This window comes from Squalius cephalus (genome assembly GCF_949319135.1).
Source record: "Squalius cephalus genome assembly, chromosome: 4".
Taxonomy (NCBI): Eukaryota; Metazoa; Chordata; class Actinopteri; order Cypriniformes; family Leuciscidae; genus Squalius; species Squalius cephalus.
This window is the reverse complement of record NC_137125.1, coordinates 41,344,602-41,367,807: the sequence shown is the minus strand read 5'-3', so window position 1 is coordinate 41,367,807 and position 23,206 is coordinate 41,344,602. Positions and strand designations below refer to the sequence as shown.

At 38.1% G+C, this 23,206-nt stretch overlaps 1 protein-coding gene across 6 annotated transcripts in view; it reads right to left on the bottom strand.

Annotated features, from left to right (window-relative positions):
* pparaa (peroxisome proliferator-activated receptor alpha a) overlaps positions 1–23,202 on the bottom strand; it is a 52,071-nt gene extending 28,869 nt beyond the window's left edge. For 4 of the 6 annotated variants that reach the window (XR_013821026.1, XR_013821027.1, XR_013821028.1 and 1 more), the window contains exons 1-4: positions 22,794–23,187; positions 21,873–21,943; positions 19,112–19,157; positions 2,344–2,423 (exon numbers count right to left, since the gene is read on the bottom strand). The gene's annotated coding sequence lies outside the window, so the exon portion shown is untranslated. Of the gene's footprint in view, positions 1–2,343; positions 2,424–19,111; positions 19,158–21,872; positions 21,944–22,793 lie in introns of all 6 variants that reach the window. The other 2 variants (XM_079869450.1, XM_079869451.1) reach the window with 2 other exon arrangements.
* Positions 23,203–23,206: the final 4 nt, after the last annotated feature.

The following is a 23,206-nucleotide window of genomic DNA, read 5'->3' as shown; positions in this document are numbered from 1 at the left end:
TGCATTTGCATCAGTACTGCTGTTTAGTGCAAATCATCTTATGCGGTTGAGCTGAAATTACACATAAGTTATGGAATTATATTTCCATTAAACTGACAATTAAAATAACCTGAAATACAAAACATTAAAAAATGTAAGTGACATTGATGAGATTCTATGAGGCTTCTAATTGTTTCGATCACTTTGTCACATATCCTGCATTAAATTCCACCCTTGGAACTTCATCTGAAATCAACTAATTATCAATTCACAGTGTGTAGCTTCTAAAATACACCTCTAAACAGAATGAAGGAGACATCTTTAGTCTAGACTGTGTGTGTGAGAGTACACAAGTATCTTTTGAAAAGCGTTGGGGTGGGGGGGTCTACACCCTTAACTATTACAGACACACACACACTGAGGCGTGGGAACTCTATTCAGGGCTGAATCAGAGGTCTATTATGGAGCACATGGCAGCAAGTGTGTCTGGGTGTGTGTGAGAGAGTGTGTGTACGTCTGTATGTGACAGCGAGGGCGGGTGTCTCAGTTAGTGCACACATGCTCGCTGCTCTTCGGCACGTCTGGGAATGCCTTGCCCCAGCTTGACACACATTCATTTCTATTTTCTCTGCAAAATGTAATAAAAAAGATCCCACACAAGCACATTTAAAAAAAAAATCCTAATCCTTAAAATGATATTTTTTCAGTTCATTTTTAAGATTAAATGTTTCATCTTTATTTAAAGTGTAAACTAGTCAGCATTTCTGTTAAAACCACATACATTTTCACACACACACAAAAAAGCCAAATCTGTAGTACAAATGACTAAAAACGGTAAGTTTATCCTGAAAATCTGTTCCTGCGCCAACCCCCCTCTTCGTTCTTTAGATGATGCCACCTGCTCTGTTCTTTACACTATACATCATCTCTGGAACACTCCATTCACAACCAAAAAAAGGGGTGGGGGAGGGCACTGCCAACCCAATGTGCATTTTCTGTGCCAACACACTTCATCAGCACTGCCCCTGGCGTTCTCACTCGTGCTAATAAACAGCCTGCTATGAGCCAAAATCATTAGTTTGAACGATGAAACACAACTGTTTACTTTTATGCCTGTAAATCATACATGATATGTATAAATCAAACACAATGCTATTTTATGTCAAATGATCCTTAATCATCACCCAGAGATCAGCTGTTAAATTCTGAAATCTCAACGACCCTAAACATTTTACTTATAGATTATTCAATTATAAAAGGGCCTTAAGAGAGTTTTTTAAACGTGTGTGTGTGTTTTTGAGACAGAGAGAGACAGTGTGTGTGTGTGTGTGTGTAACAAAAAAGAACACTGTGATTATAATTTATTTTACGCAACCTAAAATTTCAACAAAAGACATCTTTACAAAACGTTTTTCTTTAAAAAAAAGACTTCAAATTATACATAAATCGTTCAGATTCAGCAAATGCCTTCTTTGAGTACACAACTAGAATGTATATTACAGGTAAAATTTTTTATAAATTGCAAAAATGGTTCTCCGCTAAATTCAAACGAAATGTGGGCAAAGTCAACATATTTAAATATGTGTAAATTTAAACAATAATATCAAATTGACAACTTTTAGTTGAATTTGCATGCCTTTGCATCTCCATTGAAATTATTTAAAATAAGCAACCAAAAAAATAAAATAATAACACTCATTTGAGCAATTAAATACAAAATACTTCCTCATTTCTTCTAATTTTAATGCATAATTGCGCAAACTAACCTCTGACGTGGCGTATACAATGCTTCTATCCATAAGCGCCCATGTTATAATTCAATAATAATATAAAAATAACATTAAATATTAATCGCAATGAACAGTTCATAAGATAAACGACAGTACAATGTGATAATCAAACACAAGGCCCTACGCAAATAGCTGAGGTCCATTCACTGTTAAAGTGCTCCAGTTAACACACAAGGAATGCATCAGAAAATGAAAGGTTAATTTTTAAACACCTTTTCCCGATAACACGACTCAAAACTCTTACTCCCAAAAAGTGTACCTCTTCTCAGTCACTAAAACATTAACCCCAAAACCATGCACTGTGGAAGGTCGACTACAGAGGTACATGATGTCTGTTAGGTGCTGATATGAAATGCCTTTACATTCCCCTAACGCCATTTTCCTTAGGAATCGTACCATTCATAAATCGTTTCCCCCCATCCGTATAAAGCGTAAAACCAAAATGAAAAATATTTCGCACACATTCTAAAGACAAAAAAACTACAACATTTGAATCGAGAAATACATTGGAAAAAACTAAAAACAAAGTAAATATGCAGAAATACCACATATAACAAAAAAAATTGCAACTTACCCCATAATATTGACATGCATCAGTAGATAGAAACATTCCAGGACAAGTGCTGAAGGCCTTTTCTACTCACTTCACCAGTCCTGTGTTGAAGGAGAGAGCCAGGGAGAGAGAGAGAGAGAGGGAGAGAGAGAGAGAAGGAAAAGAAGAGGGAGTGAGCTTTCCACAGCAGGCACAAGGACCAAAGGAGGTAGGCCGGGGGGCCAAGCCAATCCTTCCACCCCAGCTGCGTGTCCCCAGTGCTAGGCTACACGTCTGCCTGCGCTCCCCTGATCTGGGACAACCGGGCCCTGGCCACAATAGCAGCCCGAGAGACGCGTGTGTCGGCCCATCTTGCAGTTAACAAGTCTTTGAATGAGGAATGTTAGCAAACAGACAAACAGAATGTCCGCTGCATGTTAATGTCCCAGCCAGTCCGATCGCAGCATTGGCCCAGGCGTATGAATAATTCAGAAGCTTGAAAACCGAGCCCCCTCCCCTTTCCACCCCCCATGACTGAAATGCCTTCAGTGGCTGAAGAGCGCCAGAGAAGTGAGAGAGTGTTGTGAGAGAGATAGAGAAGAAAAGTATTTCAAATCTTAGCTCCAAACATTTCTATTCAGCTGAACGCACGCAACCGCGCACGCACTCGGTCACCACAAACTTCTTTCGTTTCATCGTGCAACATATTTCTTTCTTACGATCGAGGCATCTCTCACTCAGTGCCTTTTTATGTCTTTTGTTTGGAATTGGCACCTGTCCCAGAAAAAGCTCCAACACCGCACCGCCCTCCCGCTCTCCTTTCAGAGAGGGAAGAGAGGGAAAGAGCAAGAGAGAGAAAAAGAACTGTATGTGTGTGTATGAGAGAGAGAGAGAGAGAGAGAGAGAGAGAGAGAGAGGGTGGCGCTAAAGTGATAGAACTCCAGGCGCCTCCCTTCTCCGAGACACGCAACAAGCAGGGAGAATACAGCCATTTTCAAAGCTCAGCAACAGAAAGGATCCGTTAACCCCTGGCGAGGATGAGAAATGGCATACACCTCCAACTGCCGCAAAAGCACCGTTTGAAAGTATCTCAAGGTAACGAAACCGCAGAAGAACACGGCGACGAGGTTTCGGGAAGTGGCGGAAAAGACGCAGAGGAAAAACTGAAGTGGCAGAGAAGCTGCTTGAGCCAATCAGTTGTGCTACAGGGTTAAAATCCTGTGAGTAGTAGAAATCCCTCCTTCTTTTGGCACAGACTGGGTGAAGGGGTGGGGACTGTACTGTGGAAACAGCGGTAGAGGCTTTTTTTCATTTCTATCTGCACAGAGAGAGAGAGAGAGAGAGAGAGAGAGAGAGAGAAAAGGAGGGAGGGAATTAGAGGAGAAGAGAGAGGGAAAAATGAAGTGGGGGGAAAAAAGTTGATGATGAAACCGAGAGGCAGTGGAGTACGTGAGCAATCTTTTTTTTTTTTTTTTTTGAATCATCGCTCCAGCCAGTGAGCGAGAGCTCGAGTAGGGAGGGAGGGAGGGAGGGCTGAACAGTGGAAGGAAGCGTGACACAGACTCCGGTTCACCCGGAGAGTGCACAGAAACATACGCTCACACCAGTTACGAACCATTCAAACACAATTTACAGAGCGTGCACACGCTCCACCGCCAAAACTAAACTCAACCCTTCAAGCTGTTCTCTGGCTCGATTGAACAACAAAACAAGTAATCAGAAACAAGAAAGAGAAAGTAATACAAAAACCCTCAGCAGTTAAAAGACGACCATACCATGATGTGGGATTCTGGGAAAAGTGAAGTGCGCAAATGTTGGGGTGTCTTTCTACATCTGCAAACATTAACGGGACCTCCTCCCATTGCCCCGAGAAGGAGTTGAGGAGCAACAGGCGTATGGGTGAGACGGTCTGGAGGTGAAACATCTGTCACAGTCTGCAAGAAGATATCATCTGCAGTGTTCGCATAGACACACACACACACGTACACACACACTGCACCCAAGGCCTACCTGAGAATCCGCCCGGTGGAGGAATAATTAGCTGAGCGTGCCACCAATAGTGTTTTTCAATCTTTTAGGATGCACCTCCGTCATGCCTCCCTTTTGAATCCAAATTCAAGCGTGTAAGGCAGTCCGGTGGTGAGGATGCAGAAAACGGACTCAAGATTTCGTTATTCTGTAGCTTATTTTACTAAGAATCCTTGGTGCATCTACTGCACGCTCATGTAGGCGAAGCGTGCCAGTACTGTCTAGTGCAAAACTTTTTTTTGTTTAATCAATGCGAATTAATACAAGTTCAAACAGATGATTTCTCTAATGCGAACAAGCCCAAAAAGAATGCAAAACACATACCGAAACATGCTAGTGTGAGGCCTGTGCCTGATTCTGTTCCTCGGACCGCCAGTGTAATATCACAAACAGCTTTTCTGTGTTTAGCGAACTAAACAGTTGATAAAAGCATGCTCGTCAACCAGTGAACATGGCTGCGCGGAGGGTGCTGCTGCTCATCAGGCTGTCACACAGATACACACACACACACACACACACTGACGTGGAGGAGGGACCGAAAGCACCCGGTCCGCCCAGATTTTCCTGCCTCGTTCTCGGCCTCCTCTTTCTGGCTCCCTCATGGCACTGACCTCTCATTGCACACACACACACACACACTCTCACACACATACATATTTGGTTCCTCCTACATACCACACACCACACCCTCGATTCAACACCAAATCTGGGCCGAGTCGCACCCGTATAAAACCGTTACAGCTAAATCAAATTCCAAGCGCTCAGCCCTCTCCTTTTTAAAGTCCGATTCCCTAATGGCAACAGGTCATGCTCTGGCACGAGGTACGACGCGTCCACGTCACATTGCGCCACGTCTGTCGGCCAATCACGAAGAGGGCGCATCTCACAAGAGAAAATGTGCAACGAAATCCAACCTTCTCATTTTTTAAACCACATTATCTCTATTTTACTTCTTATTCTCTGTTGCTGATTCACAGGCATTCATTTTCCTGCTTGTTTACTATAGGAGCTACTATGGGGAGTCGCAAATTGGAGCATGTGTTGTGTTGTACATTGCATTAAAGTTCATTTGAGGATACAATTTTGGTTTTGGGTCGGCTGCCAACTCCCAAACAGTGAGCTGTTCTGTAAGGCCCCATCCTTCACAAGGCTCAGAGACTATGATCAAACGCCAATCAAAACAAACTCTTTATGGTACTTTTCAGGGCTCAACCTCAGAGCACTTTAATGCACCATCGCTGAGATCATTTTAAAAAGACTCTCATGTGATTTGAAAAGCTTGTATGTGTTCTGGAGTTAAAGTTACCAAAGAGCGATAACGGCTATAGCAAGTTTCAAGTTGCTGTCGTCGCAAAGTTAAAAAGCACAGCGGACAGGTCACTTTTTCCAAATGTCAACATTTAATAAGTGCATTCGACACAGTTTATAGATGCATATCAAAAAAATATTTTTTTGGGGAGCGTTATATCTATGGAATATCAAAAATGAGGCACAGAGAATAAAATGGTCAGCATACATATGCATGTGACCTTCTGAATAAATACTGAATACTAAAATGCACATTAACCCTTTTAAACCGGAATGAGAGATTGAAGCACGATCTAAAATAATGAAGTATACTTACAAACAATGTAAAGCCATTCGCCATCACGGATTTTAATAAACATCTGTAGGAGCTTTACAGTATATTTTCTTTTCCTCCTGAATGAACATCGGGGTCTCCAGCACAATCAACTAGAAAAACTTCAAAAAGCATCTGAAGGAATGTGTTGCACATGCACATCATTGAGCTGCAATTTTCCACTCATAATTATGCTTTTGTGGAGATGAGTAAAAACTACTAACATGACATGAGCTTCTTTAACCTATAATTTTTCATCCGTGCTCTGGGAGAGCAAAAAAACAAAAACAAGCGTCTCTCAACACTCCCATTAAGCAAAAACTTAATTAAAACACAACAAGACAAGCCTGGCACAGATTTAAAAAAGCATCTCAGTCCTTCAGTCGGTGGCCTAGTTCATTAACTGAGTTACACTTCCACTTTAAGAGAAAAAAAGCAGCAAGTTTAAGATCTGTAATGTCCATCAGCATCTAAGTCTCTGCAATGGTCTAGAGTTTACATACGTATTGAGAGGAATAGGTTAAATATTCAATAAAAAAATAAGCCCCCACATCAACAAGACCAAATGGACTGAATGTGAAGGCACGGTGTATCTGTAGAAGATATTTAAGCCGATTTAGCAGTATTTTGCACAACAAACAAAACAACTGAGGAATTGATCAGAAAACCATAGCAAGATCAGGGACTTAAAAGTTAGTCATCAAATTTTTCTCTTTAAGACTTCTCTTTATACATTTTTGAAATCAGTTACATAAAAACATAGGTTGGTCTAATCTGATTCCAAAACGTAAGACTGCTTGCCCGTTGGCAAACTGCTAGTTGGTCATACTTGGTCTTAAGACACAAACACAAGACGTCTTAACATAATGGTTATGTTTATGCAACTGGCCTTTGATCAGCCAAACGTTTTTTCTTGGGACCCATAGGAAACGACATATTTTCAGACACCCTTTTCCGCCAGCACAGAGGTAGCAGTGAGATTGCAGCGGTGGTGGTCTCTCCTGGGCCCCGTGGGCACGTGTCTACAGGGCTCCTCAATTACAGAGGTGAAATCTGAGGTCAGCCTCTGTAGAGAAAGGAACAAAGGGCATGACCCATAGGTCAAAAGTGCTAGACTGGGAGCAAGCTGGTCCCCATTGAGAGGGAGGGTGCTGTTTGCTTTGTGTAGGAAAAGAGTACTAAAACACAGACAAACAGAGATTAAGAGGTGAGCCCCTAGGACTGTCACTCGGAGGGCCCCTCCATCAACTCCGATTAACTCCCTTGACCTCTAGCTGCCGTTAGAACGAAGATGCTTAATGACCCTTACGGCTCGCCGCAGCACTGACAGAAACGTGAGCGGAGCTCTGGCACTTGACTAACACCAACTGACAACATAATTAATAATAATAATAATGCATTTCTTTATAAACAATATTCAAATCTTATGCTGAATATGCTCTTTAAATAAATGAATACATTCATTTTTATTAAATAATTAAATAAAGGATTAAAAGCAGCAAATAAACAATTAAAAAAAAATTACATTTATTGTTTTATTTTAAACTATTTACTTTTTGAATATTATTCATCATCAAAAAAAAAAAAAAAAAAAAACTAAATCCCCAAATATTATCCAAAATTAAAAGTGTCTTTGAAACTATATTCAATTCAATTCACATGTATTTGTATAGACCTTTTCACAATACATATTGTCTCAAAGCAGCTTTACAAAAAATGCATGTCTACATTAAAATTTAGAGTGATCTGTTATCGGAGGTTACTGTGTCCAAGTTATCTATTTCAGTAATTTACACAAATCACACAGTAAGCTAATAATGTATTCATTTAAGCATATATTACTATCTCACACAATAATAATAACTACTATGAATTAAGAGATATGATGGATTACACTGAGAAATATCAAAAGAAAATTTACTGCAACATGTCACTGCAACTGATTCTGTGGATGTGATACAATTTTACCACAAACATGGAAGATGTCACACACACACACCTCTTGTCCTGTCAACTAATATGACGACTGTTCTTCTGTAGAAGTAGAAGAGTAGATTACATTTATCAATCATAAGCTACTGGTATGGTATTTTCTAGGAATTTGCCATCACTGCCCTAGCAGCGCAGATGAAAACTACTGCGTTTTAAAAAGTCTACAATTCTATTAATTGTTTTTTTGTTTTTGTTTTACAAAATAGCTTTTTAGAGGGCAGTAAGAATACCTCCATGTGAAGGAACATAAGCAACAATATCTCATAAATTAGAAAATAATTTTGTGCCCATGAGGAAAAAAAAGTTAAAAAGCTCAATAATTCCAGATGAAATCAGTACGGATTAATGTCAATGTTTCGGATCCATCGGGATACGGCTGCATAATTTCGCAAGGGTGGGGCAGCTGTGCTACAGTTAAGGTCTGAAATCACAAAATGGAGGACAGTTAGACAACATGGTGGTCACCTCTGATAAGAGCATGCGCCTATGTCCACGCAAGCAGGATGAGATTGTCTGCGTGTAATTATGTAGATATCTGTATTATAAAAAAAAGTATCATATTTTGGTGTATGAAGTCTTGATATTTTGTAATAAAAAAATGGTGCAATGTGCTTGGTATGGCTCTGCAAAAGAGTAGGTATAACCTTGAACGTGTGTGTTCAGAGTGCCAGGCCATTACACAGACGGTCAGAATTGATTCCAGAAACAAAAAGGCTGCAAGGAAGAATAATTTTAAAACAAAAAAATTAAATATGGCAAAAACATATATAATCAAGGTAAAAGTTACAAAAAAGTCAAAAGAGAAACAAATCATGGCCTGGCAAGTTACTTTCTACATGGTGTGATTTTACACTATGACACTTACAAATCATTTAAAATGTCACTACTGTGAAAACATAAACATATGGATAAAAAAAAAAAAAATGAGACATTAGAAAATCAGGTGTTTTACGATACTTCAGACAATTTTGAAGAAACAAAAGTAGGAGTGGCCCCCCCACTCCTACTTTGGTTTCTTCAAAATTGTCTGAAAGGGCACTTTTTGAAAAGAAAATAATAGTGCTATGATATGTTTTTTATTTTACGATACTACATCATATGATCAATTGCTTTGTAGTAGTAACAATGTTGAAAAGTTGTTTCCCATAATTTTCATACATGGGTTTTTTTTTGCCTCATTGCAGATAAATTTACTGTAATTTAGTAGTGTACTCACTGTCCCTGTTATTTATAGCAGACAAAGTAAATAAGTAAAAAGCACATTAAGCAGAGCAAACAGAGATACAAACCGACCACAATATGTCAAAGGCTGAATGACATTCAAATATCATGATAGAAAAATGTAAACGTCTGTATGTTTTTTTTGTTTTTACACACAAGTGGTATTTTATATTTATTATTTTAACTTAAAAAGAGGAAGAAAATGTAGTCGTTTCCAAAAAAAGAAACAGAACTAAAGAAAACTATTGAGGCAAAAACATCAGGGTCCTGGTGCAATATAATTTGACTTTGAAATGACAATATAGATTTTCCCTTACTACTTCTACTTTTCTAATTTAACAGAATGATATAAAGATTGTACAATTTATGTCCTTGCTTGAATAATTTAACGAACAACCTGAACTTGTTTTGTCCTTTCTCTTTCATAGGCAGTGGAGATTAAACAAAGCCAGAAGTTTGTTCCTATTAGCATTTATAACAATCATTTTTTTTTTTTTTAAGGCAGAAGCTCTAAATCTTTAGCATTAAAATATTCCTAATACACACCAGAATCAGAAGAAATAAATCTCTGTATGAAAAATAGGTTTAATACAGTGAGGAATATGCCTGAATGGCTCTTCCGTCTCTGATTTGCTAAAAACGAGAGACATTTAAGACATTGTATATATTTTTTTAAATCACTGTATATTGTAGTTGTAGAAGTCCTAAACTGTTCCTCTATGTAAACAGATTAACAGATAAATTCAGGTAACAGGAATAATGCAACAATAAATCTATTTAAATGCTTGCTTTATCTAAAACATGCAACTTTTCCTTATGTACCGTTTTTATATTTATTTTATTAGGTGTTGATTTATTTATTAAATAGTATTGCAATAATACAAAAATAAACTTTATTCTACTGAATAATAATGACGATAAAACCTTGGTTAAAAATCTGTTAATGCATATCTGAAACTCACTTTACATGCTTTTCTATTTGATTTTTACTTCTATTTGATTTTAATCAGTGAAATAACAAATGCTAGGATTTTAGAGATGTTAGAGATATGTTTACCTTATTTAAGTGCTGTTATGTGCTATTTGTATACTATAAGGCAACAGTAACATTAATTAGAAATGAGTTCATCACGGAGGTTCCACTTCAACCGGTAAATAGAAGTTAATTTGCCAAGAGTTTGTTTGACCTCACTACCGTAATTTATCTGTATCCGACAGCTACAAATACACTGAAACATTTTAAAAACGACTTTACTCTAAAAGTAACTCACCTTAAAATATTCAGTCATGTGGGGGAAAAGGGACACAGATAAAATAAATAAATAAAAAAAAGCTCGACAGGACAGACTTTCTCCGTGTCCACTACACTCGCATGGCCGCTAACTGACGCATGCTCGAATCTCCCGAACTTTCTGCTGAGCACTATGTGTTTGGAGAGAGGAGCAGGATTCTCTGGCACTTTTATTAACTCTGAAACTTCCAAAACTATCAGACAGTTTCATAAAGAGCACAAATGACAATTAACAGGTGCACTATTTTTTAGGAGACATGTGCAGCTCACAAAACCAAATATATCACTTCAAGCTGTAGTGGAAAGGGCATACACCAAAAAAAAGGTTATTATTCTAACAAATTACTAGCAAATATTTAACCTCAAATGAACTCCAGTCCAAGGGTCTACCAAAATGTGAGCTTCTAAATAAGTTTTAAATAGTGTTAAATTATCAATTATTTCTAATGCATTCAAACATGTACAACAAATCTTCAATCTCTAAACCGCATGCACAAATTAATTGCTATGTCCGTATCCAAATACTTCCCCAACACTCAGCAAAGGCATCATTCAGTGCTTTCTACTCCCCCCTAAATAACCTCTGATGCATGTTAACTCTCATCTCCATTCCAAACGGCCTGTCCATTCTGGTTTGCTTCTAATAATACATTTTAACACACGAGTCCTTCTTTATTTTCCTGAGTGCTGGAGAACTGTGTGTGTGTGTGTGTGTGTGTGTGCATGAGGGGAACGGGGACAGTTCTGGCACTTAAAAAGTTCTGGCTCTTAAAAGCCAGCAAAGCCTGCTTTTGCATGTGCCACATCACTTCGCCTCCGTATGGACGAGACCTCCAGGATTTGCCCCAGCTGAGCCTTATACACCCACAGTCAACCCTCTTCCCCCCACAACCAACAATGACCGGAGCGAGGGATGTGCTGGACGGAGCCCCAATGGTGCACTCTGGATAATGAAAATAATTTTTCTTTCTTTTGATTTCCTCTCTATATTAAATAAAGACATAAGAGAGGTATGGTTTTAATGATAGCAAGACCATGAAATAAACTTTCCAGTGTAATTTCTTTTTTAATTGAGCTCAGATATAGACTAAATTTAGTCACTATGCAGTTGTTAAATTTTAGAGCACAAACAATTTGAGTCAGACTAACGCTTTGGTTTTTAATTAATATAGCATAAAAAAAATCTAACAAATTCCTTAGTTCCATGCAATCTTAAAAATGATTGAAAAATACCATCAAATGATGGTCTAGAGGTCAGCTTTTTTTCTTGGGAACGTCTATCTCTGCCTAGGTCATCGCAACAGTAAGGGCCCAGAAGTCTCCTCTCAAGTATATAATAACATCCAATTTTTAGAAGAACCACACAGAATGTGACACTTGTCATTGCTGGTGTTCAAGGACATTATTCTGGTTAAAATTCATTGTAAAAGGACGATTATAGGTCAGTGGAGGCTCATTATCGCAAACGTATTATCTTGTCATGGTTTTTCTTATTTTTTGTTCCATTAATTGTCTGCGCATGAGTGTTCTCCCGATGGGAATCCCAACCTTTAATAGGCTGAGGTGAACATGGTGCAATATCTGCACGGCAGCTGCAAGGCAACGTCTGCCGTCATCGTTTCAGTTCTAAGGCCCGTGTCGACTGAGGCCCAACAGACACGCACGCTCTCTGCTCGTCATCTACCGATAGCATTAAAAAGACGTGTGGAACTTCTGTTTTTACTCTGAATCGTTATTACAATGAAAATGGCGAACAGAGTGAGTTATGCTGAACTGGAACATTATATGGTTTATAGCTCAGAATAGTTTTATCCTATAATGAATCTCTAAAAAGATAAATTCACTTAAATTTGATCTGGAATGGAATAAGATAAGTTTTATTGTCCCCAGAGGGAAAATAATAGAGAAGAAATACACTTTTTTTCTTCTTCTTTTTAAAAAAAAAGAGTTTATTTATTAATTTTGCTCTAAAGTTTTAGGGGTGTGAGCTTATAAGTCACTGTCCCTTCCCTCCATGGGGGTTTCTCTAGTCAGCCTGGTGCAGTTTGGTGAGGTTGGGGGTGAGGGGCTATAGATGCCAGCGGTCATGAGCATGCCGGCTATAACAAAAGCAGTCTTTATGTAGCACGCATGCTGATCCAGCAGCCCACGTTTTGTGCTGCAATTCACACGTCCAGCTAAGAGGGGACAAGAACGGGCAAAAGAGAGATGCAGATTGACTACTGCCTTCCTGCGGCAAACACACACAAAACATGCAAACACAAACACACACTGTGAAAATGTTGGATAAACTAATAGAGAAGTTCTTTACATGGTTCATCTAAGTGAATTGTTTTAATTAAAAAAACTGTTTTTAAACGTTATTATTATGCTCATGTATTAATATGATTACATTAACCTGACTACATTAGACAACACCAATAAAATAATTTCAATAGTAATAATGCTTATTTTCGCATTTTACAGTGCATGATATCAGATGGTCATGAGTACTGTACAAGATTGAACTGTAAAAATGTTTTGCTTCTCAAGAAATAAAAGGTTTTAAGAAATTCAATAGTACAGCGTCATGTCTCTGATAAAGGTAAAAAGGTAAATGTAGGCTATGGCAGCACTGCGCTACAAGAAGATTTCATATCTAAAGCACATTTGAACCACCCATGCTCACGACAAAGCATTACTGCAATATTTACTACGCAAGATATGAATGTATTTCAAAATAAATGTGTGAAACATGATGAATATGTATGACATTATTTTCAAAGCAAGACATTGTAAACTAGTTTAGTTCAAATAGTAATATTAATTATAACATTTTAAAATAATCATAAAGGAATAGTTTACCAAAAATTGTCATCATTTAATCACCCTCATATTGTTATAAATATGATTCCCCTCCCCCTTTTCTGTCGAACTCCAAAAAAAAAAAAAAAAACCTTTTGAATGTAGAATGTCTATGCTGCTCTCTTTCACAAGCTGTCAAGCTCCAAAAAGGTCAAAATGCACCACAAAATCTTTTTGCAATTAGGCTACTTCATTTGAGAAAAGGACTGAAATTTAAGTCATTATTCACTGAAAATCCTGCCTGATAGCTCTGGTCATCATTTAGTTTCACATTATTGAAAAGAGCATTCTGCTATAAAATTTATCAATTTTTATTTTTTTTATTTGAAATATATCAATATATCAGTTTTTAAAACGATATCAGGGTGAGTAAATAATGACAGTTTACAATAATTTAATTTAATTTCTTGGGGTGAACTATAGCTTTAATTCAACTAAAGGAATGCAACTAAACTGGTACTTGTTATAAAATAAATAAGCAAACAAATAAATACAAAAATCATAATTCTTTAAAACACGCAAAAAAAAAAAAAAAAAAAAATCAAGGGGCTCGTTACACAAGAGAGACTTTCTCAGTGTAAGGTCATGTGTAAGTGTCTCTCTCTCTATATATGTGTACATGTATGAAGGAGTGTGACATATGGAAAGTACAGAGTTAAAGCTCTGAGGATTGGGCCATGAGCTCACTCTGGGATTAATTATGAAGACCTGGGGCTTCTGGTTCTGTCTATGTGCGCGCATCTAAGAAGCTATGTGTCAGCACTGCAGCCATTCAAACTGCTCACAAACAACAGTCCTGAATGGGCTCCATTTAATCAGGTATGCTCTGTGTTGTTCTGCCCTAGTGTGCAGACCTACAGACGCACGCATGCACGACCATGCATGGGCTAAATAAGCATGTTCAAGTGTGATAATCAAATTATTGTTGGTGTTTGCTTGAGGGTTACCAGGGGCCTCTCTTCAGTCTTATTCCCAGCTTAGAATTAATCACTCACCAGACATCTGAGGTGTTGCTACGCACACACACGTATGCACAAACACATTCCCAGGGAGACGGGCAGAGTTTATCATGACAACCAAGGAAGGGCAAAAGAAGGTTGAGAGAAAGGAGAATAAGAGGAGAGAGGGTTCCTATGCATGTTAGCTTGGTCTCTATTGACCTGTAAACCTTTGTGACTGGAACAAATGCAAATGGCGCTGACTTGCTCACAGAAAATACTAAAGGGCTATTCAAATGAGCCACTGCCAACAATGCAACATTGGCCTACCCATGGAGCAGCCCTCGTCTGGAGCTGGGCCTTCACACTCAACACTATGGAGAGAAAAAAATAAATAAAAAAAATCTATGAGATCCATTGGATGCTTGTATGAAAAATAATTTTGTTGTTTTTTTGTTTATTGTGTTAGGGCCAGTTCACACAGAATGCATTTTTGCTGTTAAAAACACAAGACACAAAAGAGTGGTGCCTTGAGACGCGTAATTTTGGAATGCCATGTCATGCTCGAGACGCTGCAAAGGACGATGTGAGATGTGAGCACAACGGTTAAAGACACTGGTCTAGAAAGTGTTTACATTGAAAAACAATGGTGGAAAAGAGAAAAAAACGCATCCTGTGTGAATGGCCCCATAGGACTTTTTTTTTTTCATGTCATGATTCTCATTTAAGAATTTGCTGAACGTATGAATACAAAAAAAAAAAAAAAAAAATCACAAATTCTGCACCTCAAAAGGAATTGTGCACAAACTAATGCCATTGGTCAAGCCAATGTTGCCTTGTCAGGGATGCTCAAACAAAGAGCAATGTTTTAATAGCATCACAGAGCCAGCATTTAGACCTTTTTGGGGGAATCAAACATGTTTGTCCTTTTATAGTTATTTGAAATATTACTTAATTGTTTTGGACACAGCCAAAACTTTTAGTCTTGAATGCTTTGTGCAGAAAACCTATATGGCAATCCATCATAGAATAACAAACTGCTTAAATTGACACAATGGTCACTTGAATGTGGAAAGGGAGGATCTTTACAATTTAAGTGCTGGAAAGAGCTTTATTACACTGAATAGGCAGTTAATAAGTCAGGAGACGTCACATTTAACAGTTTTAAAGACAAAAAATAGCATGTTTAAAGTTTCCAAAAATGATAAAACAACATAAAAAAATATATAGATGACATTACTCTGCATAAAACAAAAACTTATAAGCAAAGGATATGTAATATGTAAGACAAATGCTGCTGTGACAAACAACATTACTCATTTGGCATTATAACTAGCGGATAGGTAGATGATCACGGCAGAAAATGTCAATCAAATAAAAATCATAATAGACATAATCTGATGGTGAGCTGAGGTAAATTATTTTAAAATGCCATTAGGCACAAACTGCTAAAACTATTTTTGACTGTGCAAAATTATTACATGCCAAACAAAAAGTTTATGTAATAAAAATGTATGCTTGATTATGATCTCTAAGAATGAAATGTCTCAAGGACATTGTTCTGCTCAAGCTGTATGATTTTATTACTGCATAAGATGGAATTCTGACTCTCATAATCATTATGCTAACTAAACAGTCCATATTTGGTCTTTGTCAGTGCAAATTCTTGACTCACTGTATTCAGAAGAAGTCTGGATGTTGCAATGGTTGATTTGGAAGCTTTTGCTATGATAAGAAATTGATATGAAATTCCAATTCCATCAAACCGCACCTACGGAGAGCAGATGGAGCTCCTCACAGTCGCAAAGAATGGGTTCTTGCATTACAGCTGGACGCAGCAGAACAGATCAAATGCAATTCTTCAAAGTTGTAATATTTTTAACTTGACACAGCATCTTAACAACATGGCGCTCATTCTGCAAGATGCTGAAAAAACAGGGTGATATGACAAAACAGTCTAAGTTGTCTGTCTGTCTGATTAACTAGATTAAATCACACATTTTTTTCTGTGATTAATCTTAATTAAAATGTTGTTATACATTTTTAATATATTTTATGATGTATTAATTTCACTGCTAATCTCCAAATTAATGTAGAAACAAAGACAGTATATTTTAAATACTTGTTTAATGGCATCTTTTTATAAATGAAGGCCAGTTTCACAGATATTAATACAGCGACAGATGTCTTGATGAAAATCATTTCCCCCACCCCCAATTTTAAACATTAATTATAGCCATTCAACATTACAGTGTATTGAAAGCTATCTTTTTAAAAACATATATTAGGCTTCAAAAAATACAACAACTTTTAATTACAATCCTCACATAAACTCAAAATTGCACTGCATAAATTATCAATTAAATATAGATTAATCCTTATTAAAGCTACAAAAGTTCTTTAGTCAAGAGCAATGAGTAATTTACTCTGTTACCTTTGTTCTTTGATTAACTTTGATTAAGCATTAGTGGCTGCTGTCACTTTAAGACCTGCAGCTGACGCACATGACGAGGATCTCACACGAGTCTCATTTTCTCACAACTCTGTACGTTCATTTAAGACTTTATTTAACTCATTTAAGACTGCTTTAATGAGGATACTCGCGCAAAAAAGAACTCGATTCTGTGCGCACGATACTGGTGCGTGTCTTTCTGTGCGCCGTGTGTGTGTCGGACATTCACAAGCGGCGCGTTCTCTTTTGTCTTGTCGCGCTGGAATGGTGTAAGCACTTGCGTGATCATATAATGTAACGCTAACCAAAGGATGACAGAAAATACGGATGCTGCGTTAATTGAGTTAAATAATTTAACACGTTAAACTGGCCAAAAATGTATCGCATGTGTTAACACGTTAACGTTGACAGCACTAATTCATTTATGAAATATATTGAATTTTTTTGTAATGTCTATTCAAAGATTAGAATGTAAGGAAATGTAATGTATTGCAATCTTCATTTGGGGGCTTTTCTCAGCAAATATTAATAAATGCCATATTTTTTCAGTTGATTCTATTAATTCTATAACCACATGACAGATCTAACTAGTTAATTAAGTGTACTGGATGTGTGTGTGTGTGTGTGTTTTCATTTTAATTTATTATATAAATGCAGCTACTTAAGAAAATAAATTAATAAATGGACATGAAATATTGATTTGAGTTTAAATAATTTCATTATATGAGAACAAAGAGACTGGAAAGAAATATGAGACATGAAACTAGCACATTTATGTAGGAAATTGGTTGGATGGGTCAATTATACAGTTTAGCGGTCATTATGCAAAAAAATTACAGATTCATGAATCAAGTATTCCTAAGTGTGTTCCACAGTATGGATATTTTGTTTCTTACTATTTATCCTTTTAGCGTGTAGCTCAAAGAACACTCTACACAGATGGGAAATGACTGCAAAAACTGGGAGAAAACCAGCCGTGACAGTGTCATGCTGGTCATGTTTATGCCACACGTGTTAGCTATGCACAAAAAAACTTTTTTTTCAAGCTTATGTGAGAGTGATACTCTTTGCTAGACATCAGGAACATTTCTGCAAAAAATGACATTAAGTACTAACAGAGGGAGCATCAGAACACGCAAGAAAACATCTGGATGACACCTGTAAACGGCACATGACCTGAGAGTACATCCACACTGCAGGAGACAAGGAAATGGGTACAATGTGTGAAAGAGACCATTAGATGATTGAGTGATAAAGACGGTGCATCTTCATAAATTCTCCTTCAAGAAAGTCTCCTCTTTCTTTTTCTCCGCTGCACAATACATGCACTATAAGGTTATCGAAAAACGCAACGCAAACATCCTAATACTTCTTACTGCGTATCTTTACAGAGTTTGGGAGCCCTGACTCTTGAGTAAATAATATCATTTTGGAGGTACTGGGATGTTTTGCTAAAGTAAAAGACCACAAAGACAGAATGTTTTAGTTCATGTCATGCTAATTTCACACACTTCGAAATCCATGGAACAACCAACATGTCAACCTACACGACAGCCATGAACAGAGTTAGAGAAAGACAGTCACAAAGAAGCAAAAAACCAACCCTGCAAATCAGACAACAACTCCACTACTAAGATAAATCATGTTTGATCAGTGTGGTTATGAGCACAGGCACGCTGAAACGATCATTTTCAGACAATCAGGATACTGCAAACCTTTCATCCCAAATCTGCCTCTAATTTCAGTCAAACTGATGCAATGGGAGACTAACAGGTCGATCCTCATCATTTTTCTGCTCTGCCCACCATAGAAATAAGCTCTCAAAGACGTGCCCTAGATTTGAACAACCCCACTGTCTGATGAAAGATTTGATCTGCGTATGATGTTCTGAACATGTAATCGAGTGTCAGAACATTTAGGATTATGCAGTACATATCATGTACATTCTAATTTGGAAAAAACATGTCTAGAATACCTGATATCTCCTTACTTCACTAAACGACCAACATGAAACGTTCACAGAAGATGAATAGAGAGGCCTCCCACACAGAATTCACATTTCAAAGAGACCACACGAACACTGCAGGCCTGCAGACTGGCTGCAATATGCACTTAAGATGTACAACAATTATTATCGTAAAAGAAACATGTCAACTTTTGCACAATTATATAATTTTCACACAGTAGTTTAAATGTTTGCACATTCAAAATATTTTCAATGGAACAATACAGTTGCATAAAATATGCCTGTTTTATTTCTTAAAAGAATCTGTTAAATTAAATAATTGTTTGTTTGTTTTTTGATCGCTATTTAAAAAAAAAAAAACTAATTTAGTTCTTTACAAAACTGGCCAGTTGTGACAAGGAGTGGCACTTCAAATTGTATGTTGAGGGTCACTTTAGTTTGTCAAATTGTTTCTCACCTGCGTAGTCAAGCATGTCTGTCAGAGTCGTCCAAAGTCCCCGAACCTGTGAACAACAAATCATAGCCCATGAACATTTACTTAAACTCAATGTAAATGCACAAGCACTTAAATTGATTTCAAGAACCGTCCATAAGCTCATCTGTGCTGCGAATATTCATCCAAAAACCACCGCAAACAGCACAGCATTTTCTCGGGTCACGACCCGGCTCAGTTGAGCCTGGAATGTAAAACCGAACCAAAGGAAGCAGGAGAGAACCCTGCAGAGGATTGTTTCATTTGCTCACAGGATTCATTAAGTCATTTTTGACTTGGGATCTCAGCTCCTGCTCACTGTAAGCCCAAAAAATAGATGTTTTCTTGGCAGGAGCAAAAAAAAAAAAAACTTCAGTTCAGCCAAAATAGACAATACAGCAGTATAAGGAGCTAAAACACATGCCAGATTGCAGAGGGGCGATTCAGAGCTGAGGCCCTGGCTTTCTCCCCCTCTCTAGAATGATCCACAGTGGAAAGAAAAGCCTTCTCCCTGTCCTCAAATGAACTCAAACATGAGCTTCCTGTTAGACCCTGGGAGGAAACACCCAGCACAGCAACCTCACACTAACAGAGGAAGGCCTTCACTGTCGAATTCTTCTCTGCCTGCGAAATTAGGTCAAGCACTTAAGAGCTCCTCGCTCATACCCACAAATTCTCTCAAACGAACGCGCACACGCGCTGACACACATAAATCACACACACGACCTCAGTTACCTCATGCACTCACAGAGGACGAGCACGCACAGAATGCGTCACCTGATGTCTCCCTGCATGACAGGTAAAACGCAACCCTGTGATTACAGAATGTGTGTCAGTCTGACTGTCCTCTGCTGCACCATGAATCTGAGCAGCTTAGGCACATCCCCCAGTGATCTGTAATGTTCCAGACTCCTGTCGGACATGCAGCGCTCTAACAGCTCTTCCTCACATCTGTGCAACCTTTTAGTGCCAGCTTCAGACAGGCTACAGGCTAATAGCTCAGGACACGCCCCTGACCTCAGCTGACACTACAGGCCACTCAAATCATCTGAGAGAGCTGCACAAAAGCGAGGATTGATTGTGTGAATGTGACAGGTTAGCCGAGGCGCCTCCTCTCTCTGTGGTGATTGCATTTTAAATTTTAAATGATGAATGCTTTTTTCGTAGGGTTAGCTGAGGTAAACTAGCTTGGATGCAGCCCAGCTACGAGACAGATGAATTTATGACTTCGCCGGAGCAAAGAGCGCGTAGGACTGTTCTCCTCTTTGTAATCTCAAATGGCTCGGTTGGCTTTCCTCATTTATCTGGCGATTTTCAAAGTGTTTAAGCAAAAGATGCCGGTAACGAGCCGTCGGCGTCATTATCAAATCATTTCGAAAGGCCAAGCGTAATGCTCAGATTACAGTACAGAGTCCAGGTCATGTTGACACATTACATGCTTGGCCTTCTGTCTCTGCTGAAATGCAGCAAGGGAAAAAGGGGAGAGCGCACAGAAAAACCTGAAGCCGAGCACAAAAGCAGAGGAGGGATGAAGAAAAAGTCTGAGAGAAAAAGAATATGACAATAACATATGCCAAATTTCTGTCATCTGTTGCAGAGAGTTTGGGGAGACATTCCTGTGGGATTGACAGTTTGGCGTGGCTGTAGCACCAGGGGCCAGTCATGGAAAGACACTTACAGTGTGCACACACACTTTACGAAGTCAGTCAGACCTACTGAATGCAATCTGGCCTCGGTCGTGTGCTCTCAGCGTAGACCTGGCCCGATCCTTCCCGCCTCGGGTTACGAAGCTCTGTGCTCAACGGTGGTTTGGTTATTTCACCGACAGGAGATGTAAATGAAAAGATATTTTTGGCAAGATAAATCGAGTGCTGAGTGACAACATTAAGACAAGTGGAAACAGATTGCACAAATGACTGATGACCTTTTTCTCTTTTTTCCCCCAGTTGTTTTGAAGTGCTGACAACAGCATTCTGAACGTCTCCTCTGTCAGAAGGTATACGACTAGAAAAATAAAAATAAACAAGCCCTTCAAAATAATGCATGGTGCTGTTTACAGTGAGTGTTGATCACATTAAAAGGCAAACATATGTAAAACATCTGACTGAGGTTTCATGTAAAACCTCAAAAAATACCTACAACATCAAATATCTTCCCTCTTATTTTCTGTTTAGTATTAGAGGGTAATATCTGTTTCCATAAAATACAACCAAGTAATGGTAAGGACAACTACAGCTGAATTTCTCTAATGCACCTTCAAACAGACTGACAATGAATTTGAAACTATTACAAATTCAAAAAAAGATTACCTAAAGGAAATTAGAGAATAAGCAGGCCGTCATAACCTGACGTGGAAAACGCACAGTCAGCATAACAAATCTCAAAGGACGGTGGTTTACATGTTATAGCATGTGTGTGCAAGACACAGAGGTGTTCGACTAGTCAACAACTAAAAGTAATAGCCTACCTCACAGACACAAAATGAGATGCACCAATCCATGCACTTTCAAATATATGAATAATACATTACAAAACACATACACACAGTAAAGCAATATATGCGCCTCGGTTATTCAGTAGGCTTCATTATTCTAACATCTGTCTGATGTACGAGTACAACAGAAGTACAGAAAACTGTAATTTCACTTTTAGCATATAACAGCAGATTATTATCACATTCAATTATTTACCTCAGTTGCTCACCCTGAAAAAATGTAAAACTGTATATTTAAAGATAAAATCTTACCAGATAAAAGGTGGACGTACATTCCATCTCTGGGTTGAGTCCGAGAAAGATTTTCACCATTTCAAGCACCACTGCAACACAGACACACACAACACACACACAGTCTAACATTTCAGAATAAGCTATATTCTCACTGACTGTAAAAAAAAAAATGTCTACAACAATAGCAATATGCATTTAGGGAAATAAAACCATGTCAAATAAGTGGAATGTATTTAAATAACTGCATTATGATCAACCAAAAGGGGCTGAGGACTTTATGCATGACACAAGGATGTAAACTAAGATATTAGCATGAATTTTCAATACAAAGGGGACATAAAATATTCTATTTTAATAATAATTACATTAGTTGAGATTAAATAATTTCACTAAGTTGTATGACACATTGTAGACAACCTCAGTTTGAAATAGATGGGATGAAATAGTCATGAAAAAAGACAGAAATCTTTTAGTAAGACATCCCATTTATGAAGTAAGTTACACATAACGTTACTAGATTCATTTCTCTTTTAAACGAGAAGACCTAAGGCTAACTTAGATCCGTCTCATGGATCTATACAAACCCAAAGGAGAGCAGAACGATCGATTATTTGAAAAGCGTGAACAAAAACGTCTGGCCATGAGAAACTGACCTCTTTTTCTATGTCTAAGTGTGTATTACTCTATTATTCTTTTCGACGTACACTAATAAAATGAACTATTCCTCGATTCGAGTGCGTGCTCGACAGATATTGTAACATTTGATGCCAGAAACACAAGCTGTGAAAACTAGGCTACAGTTAAATAATGCCCCATATGCCGGCTTCGTATCATTGGCGCATATCATTTCAAACGTAACAGCAAAATACAAGAAAAAATAGAAAGAAAAAAAATTCAACCGACGGGGGACCAACTACAATATGATAACGGCAAACTTACATTATTTACGTCCGCGTTTCATCCGCTTCTTAGCTTCATCTAGGTCATTCGTACTCCTTTAGTTGTTGTTAGAAACGGCAAAACAAACAAACAAAAGAAACTTGACGGGGATCGGTGAATAAACCACGACGACCGTTATTATTCAAGTTCAGGCTGAAATTTCGTGTCGCGCGGACACTTTTGCTAGGTTAACACACGAACGTTAATACAACCCGTCCGTGAGCAAACTATCACAACCTTCCCATCCAGACAAAAACATGACGACACACTGCGTCTTTTAAGGGTAGTTTGATTTTTTTTACATGATCAAGAAGATCTGCTCAGTCTCCCAACAGCAATAGGACCGGACCAACAGCCTCACACTACCGTGAACTAGATCACACAAGTTCAACTAAGGTGAACTAACTGTGATT